Below are 6,211 nucleotides of genomic sequence, written 5' to 3'. Positions count from 1 at the left end.
TTCCTGTTCAGCAAACATACGGAAGATCACTTGTTGCCTGACGCAGGGATAGCTGCTGTTCTTCCAGCAGGTCTGGTGATTTCCAGGGTGGAGCTTCTGGAGAAGATAAACACAGGCTATAGTTAATAAGACATTTAACAGGTTCCGTTAATTTGCACTATCATTTGGGTGGAAAAGAGAAAACAAACAATTATTCTAATGAGAATTTATTCCAGATGGAGACAATGCTTGTTCCTGAGCCACTCTAGGCTCTATTTTTTCGTACATGTTAGAAAAGATCCAAGAGCCTTTGGATCCTCCTCTTTTCCCCACCAGAGCACAGGCCCAACAGTAGCATCAACAGTAGCAAATCAGATAAAAAGCTAACTACACTGGAGGCTGCATGGTAAATGTGTTACCACTTTTCTGCATGTTCAGCTATCTGCACATTCATCAGAGTTTACTCATTTCCAACCATTTTCCTCAACTACAAAGGAATAACAACATGACAACATGTACTCTATGTCTCTGTGTACATACTGTCTTCTCTGCTAATAGTAATCATCCACATTGTTTTCAGGGACTTAAGGGAAAGCAACATTTTAGATGTTTATGTTGTCCTTAGCTGAAACTGCTAGCTGGTACCCTCACTAAGCAGGAGATACAGGATGGGGAAGGAGGAGGAGAGGATGTTCTGGGTGCTGAGGTTATCTACCAAGAGCTCTGAAGGGGACCTGAGGTTGGATCATGTCATGCTAACACATAAATACATTGACTTTGTGTACTGACCTCAAGGAAGTCAAAAGCCTTCATTAAAAATAAATAAGTAAAAATTGCTTTGTGTGTTTGTTTCCCATCTGGGAAACGGAATGTTTAGAACCCCTTCTCCAGGGATATAGCTAAGGCAAACAAGTTGGCTTCGCAGTGACTGGTGTGCTCCAGACCAAGCTGAATATGGATGTCCCTCCCTCCAGAAGGCACATCAAGCCAAGAGGGGTGGCTTTAACATAGAAAGTGGCAATCAGATGTTGTTTTCATTCACCCATCAGCACCCTGCTGTTTTATTATTCCTGGCTGTAGCAAGAACTTTACCACTAAGCTGTGGTGAGGAAGAGACTGCTCCATGGAGGATTTCCGAAACATGCTTGTCTCTTTGAGTGCCTCCCACTAAGATCAGTTTTAGTCCAAAAAAACAAAAGGGTTGGATGAACTGACATATACCACCACCTTCACACCATTGATGTCATAGCACTAAATACTACCTTGAGGGGCCTTGCCTGAGCTCACTGAAAATCTAAGCACTATCCCTCTGTCCTTGGCTATGACGTATTTCCAAAAGCTAATTGTCTAGCCCACACATACAAAGTCTTCAGGAGGGACTCCTGCAGAGGGAAATAGCAAACACTTCCATTAATGGCTGTGTAATATCAGTGAGGGCAACTAGATGTCACCTGCAGCAATAGGGTTTTTTCATACTAGAGCTGTTTTCATTTCCTCTGGGTAAGAGAGCATTACACAGAGCAGATTATAATATCATTATAAATTACCATTAAGAGAACAGGTTAATCTCCTATGCATTTGCCAGTAATAAATTCTAAAAAGATCCATCTTTGCAGAAGAATAAAGACAAGATAATACATTTTGCCTGTATTGGTCCTGGTGCTTAAACACAGAATGTTGTCTCTTTGCTATCATTAAAATGTTTCTTTAAAATTATCCCTTCTCTGTAGCCAACAAAAATTTGTAATGCCTATCTTTCAAGGACAAAATACAGTGCATGGAAACAGTGCATAAGCTCATTAGAACAGTTTGCAAACAACAAAGCAAGCAAAACACCCAAAGATAAATACATCACCTAGTATCAAAAAATGAGAAGCCTTCTTACAGTGAGCAAAATAAAACATGATTTCAGGTAATTACATTCTGGAACTCCAGATCCCTCTCTACCACAGATCACAAAGCAAAGCAATTGGCAACAGTGTTATAAAAACAAGAACAGAAAAATGCCAGGGATGAAGAGATGTTTCAGAGGCTGGAATTTTGCAGAAAACCTGAGCACATCTAAAGGCCATTTTAAACATATGGAGCTGAAATATCATAGCACACTAGCACTTCAGCACTGCTTCTCTTTTAGCTGCACTTAAATTAGCTGCAGTGAAAAGAGGCGCAGTGTGGAACAGGGAGCATAGGTTTACCTGGTATGTATTTTTTTTATTCTCCTAATCTGAGAATGAAACACAAGGGAAAAAACATTCCTCAGTCTCCTAAGAGGCACTCATTTATGATAAACAACCAGCAAAACAGAAAGCAGATTAACCAGAGCAGTGACTGTGAGAGTGTGAATGCAATACTGCAGCACAAGAATAGGCAGCATTTTGCTTTTCTGTGGTAACAGACTCAATGCACAGCACATTTATATTGTGGTGACTTGCAAAACTTAGTCAGAATTAAGGGCACTTTGTCCTGCTTACATTAACACAGACGATGAACCAAGTTCGCAGAATAAGGCATCCATTCACATCTCCTAACAAGATAAAGTGGGAGGAAAGCAAAGACTAAGCATTATGATTCCAGTTTGCAGATCTTAGAACAGACGAAGTGCTTTACTTAACACTTGCAGTGAGACCCAGTTCATTATGAAGTCTCTTAGTTGGGGTGGCAAGTGAACACTTATCACTGTCCCAAATAATCTGAGGTAACAAACTGGGCAGTAAGGACTGCAAGGTACTAAAAGAGAACAGAATTCAAAAGCCAGCAAAAACCACAGCTCATCTCAAAATCTGTGCAAGAATTTTCGCATAGTGCTTATTGAGATAGAGACTCACCCTGGGGTTTTACAATCAGCTTAAACAGAACTATCAGACTACTGCTGAAACACTGTCCTGACCTCTTCATCCCTGTAGTGCACCAGCACTTGCTATCCTGGCTTCACCATCAACAACTCTTCAGCGAGTTGTTAAAGGAATGGGCAGCAGTGTGGGAGGGAGGGCCTGCCCCCTCTCTGTGGTGACACAGCTAGACTGGCCTAAGCCAGCCTTGAAACTGTACCCTTAATTTGTTAGGCAGTATAGCAGGAATATTGAAGTAAGCACATAGTATTTTCCAGTGCATGTTTAGTTCTAGTGTAAAAAGAAAATCCTGATTTTTTTCCTTTTCCCTTGTATGGGACATAAAATTTTTGCAATCTGAGTACAGATTTCCTGTGAAATTATGGCTCTGGACTTACTGTTTCTTATTTTTTTTAACATCCTACTGTCTGTGGAATTCTCATATCATCAAAGGGAGCATTCCTGACACCAGGCAAAGCCCACTGCAAAGGAAAACAAACATCTGTAGATTCAGAGTCACCACCTACAGTCTGCGTATACTTATCACCTGGTTCCAGACTGAGCCCAAGAGTCTGGTCTTGGTTCTGATGCCCCATGAAGTTTGGCTCAGTTTTAGCATGCTGAACAGTCTTGAGAATGTTTTCCTAAGAAATTCTGTAGTCTAGATCCTCTAACCACAGACCTGAAGCTGTTCCCCTCTTCCAAACCCTTAAACATTCCATTAGTAGAAAAGCTAAATCTTAAAATCATAATCTAAACTCTAAAGCACAACTGGGAAATAACATGGATTCAGAAGCCACTAGGAGAAATACAAAATATTTGGCTTCTAGTTGGCTTCATTATCAACTGAAGTGCTCAACATAGCTTAAAATCAGTATTCTATAAACCATACGCAGCCAAGTCTGCAAGACATGCTGATGAGAGATCAAAACTCTAGAAATCAAATGTAACATTAGTGGTCTGCCATTTCTTCTAATTAGAGAACAATAATGTTATATTTCATAAAGTACAGTTCATTAAAAAGTGATGGACAGCTAAGCAATTGCCTGAACATAGTTGTTGTGCTACAGGCTGCATCTTGAGGGTGAGCTCTGGATAAAAATACAAGCAGCCACATTCATCCTAGGTTTACACTTCTCTAAAACTCAGTAGCAGCAAACTTTGCCTTCCCACCACCTCGTGCTGGCCACTGCAGGCATGGGAGGGATATAGCTACACTACTCCTGCATTGATGTCCATCTCTTCCCAGGAGGAATTTCGAGAAATTGCTTCTTTGTGTCTTCTTTAAAATCTTTTAGCATCTTTCACAAGCAAGAGAGGATCAAAGGGATGACCCATAAGCCTGAGCAATTCACTGAATAAAGCATATTCTACAAATGGGATGTCAAAACATGCCCAGTTTGTTGTCCAGGAATCAACAATATCTCTGATGGGAACTAATTTATGAAATGCATTGCACCTCTACAAAACTCATTTTCTGTCTCAAATGAACATGAGGAGAAAAATAAAATGTTGAATAGTGAAAAAAAAAAGTGCCTTTCAGCTTTTTGGCACTGCAAAATTTTTCCATCTTACAGTCAAAACAGAGACAGATTTATTGAGTAAAGTCTCATCTCTATTGGTCATTAAACAGCTTCAGAAGCCATCAGGCACAATTCAGTGTGGCTGTTTTCCAGGCTTCTCTTTCCCACTCCTAACTCTCAGGGAAACATATGTTAACATCACAGAACAGGTGCTCATTTCAAACTGGGAAGCTACCTACCTTATGTATTCTTAGGTAAATACATATTTACGTTTTATATACTTAACACTTAGCAGAGGGTACCCATATTTGGGTCTTTTAAGGTTTCACAACCTTCGTTTTCCTAATGGCTGCCCAAAGAATGTTTCTAAATCAATGAGCATTTGAACAATACTCATTTCCTACCAATGAATGAAAAAAATGCTATTTTTTTCTACATATTTGGATACCTTGCAAGGGAGAATGGGCAAAGAACTGAGACAGGCACATAGAGAAACAGAGGGAATAAGCAACATTTGAAATGACGCAACTGTTAAAAATAATCATGTAGGTGTGTTGCAGAAACAATAGTTCCAAGAGGAAGCATCTAAGTGTATGACAATAATATTTCCCTGGAGAATTTATTGTTGAGTTTCTTCCATTTCTTTCACACACTCTTTTGATACTTCGTTATTAACGAAATCTTGAAGGAGAGAGAAGCTAAGTGACAGACAGCAGCAGTGAAGGTTGGCTTGAAATTTGCTTGATGTGTGAGAATGTTTGCTCCCCATAGGAACTGCTCCTACCCATAATTTCTGTAAAAATTCCTTAAATCAAGGCAGACATAACCAGGATGGAAATGGGAGGAGAAAAAGGTTTATTCTGTCTGCTGAAAAATTCCACATGCTGGCAAGTCATGTCCTCAGTCACCAGACTTTCAAGCCAGGCTGTCCCACAAGGTGACAAGAATAGTGATACTGCTGATCGCACTGTCCAAGTGTCTCACAGCATCCATTGAAAGATACAGAGGAAAAGGCATTCCACAGGTCTGTGGCCTTGCTGTGACTGGCAGGTCAGGCCAATGGGAATGTGCATTAAATCCAATCTGGTTCAAGACCTTGCCCAAGCTCTAGCTCTCTTGTTCATTATTTCCCAGTTAATATAGAGATAATGCTGTACAAATGCTTGGTGTGTGAACTACAGTCCAGGTATCCTGACTATGCTACGTTCCACTTGTAAAAGATACTTAAAGTATAGGTGAGATCAAAATGGAGCACCTTCACTGCATGATCACCCCTGCTGTGATGCTTTCAATGTAGAAACGTTGATCCGGTGATTGCCTTTAAGTGCAGGAAAAGCTATAGAGGATGCTGGAATGTGTGTACATGGTTTCCCTAAGAGCATCAAGTGCCTGCCTTTTCACAAAAGGAGAGACAAACAGATGCCCACAGAAAGAAAGAGTCAGCTTTTCAAAGCCAGGACAGACACAGAACATAACTCTTCAGATCGGTGGAAGTTTCTACAGGCTACTGACACACAGATGGACTATTTACATGTAATGTTACGAGAGATACACAGAAGGATTGACGTCAGGATGAACAGTCACTCACAAACACATACATGTAAAACGTGAAAAGCTATCACGAAAGGAACAGAGACAGAGGAAACGGCAGGGAGAGGCAGACAAAAAAGCATGCAGGGAAATCTGCGGCGACAGGTAGTTCCTCTGCCTCCTCACCACTGGTACTGACGAGGGACCCCAGGCAGGTGAACTCACCATTTCTCCCTCTTTTGAGAGGTAACAAGCAGGTCGGTCACTGTCTCGCAAATACTTTCCCCATCCTGGAAAAACCTTGAAGAAAACCTGGGGGTTTATTTGCTTTTTAAGAGGCCACAAAACGCC

Source organism: Nestor notabilis, unplaced genomic scaffold, assembly GCF_000696875.1.
Source record: "Nestor notabilis isolate BGI_N333 unplaced genomic scaffold, ASM69687v1 scaffold2022, whole genome shotgun sequence".
Taxonomy (NCBI): Eukaryota; Metazoa; Chordata; class Aves; order Psittaciformes; family Psittacidae; genus Nestor; species Nestor notabilis.
This window is presented reverse-complemented; position numbering follows the sequence as displayed.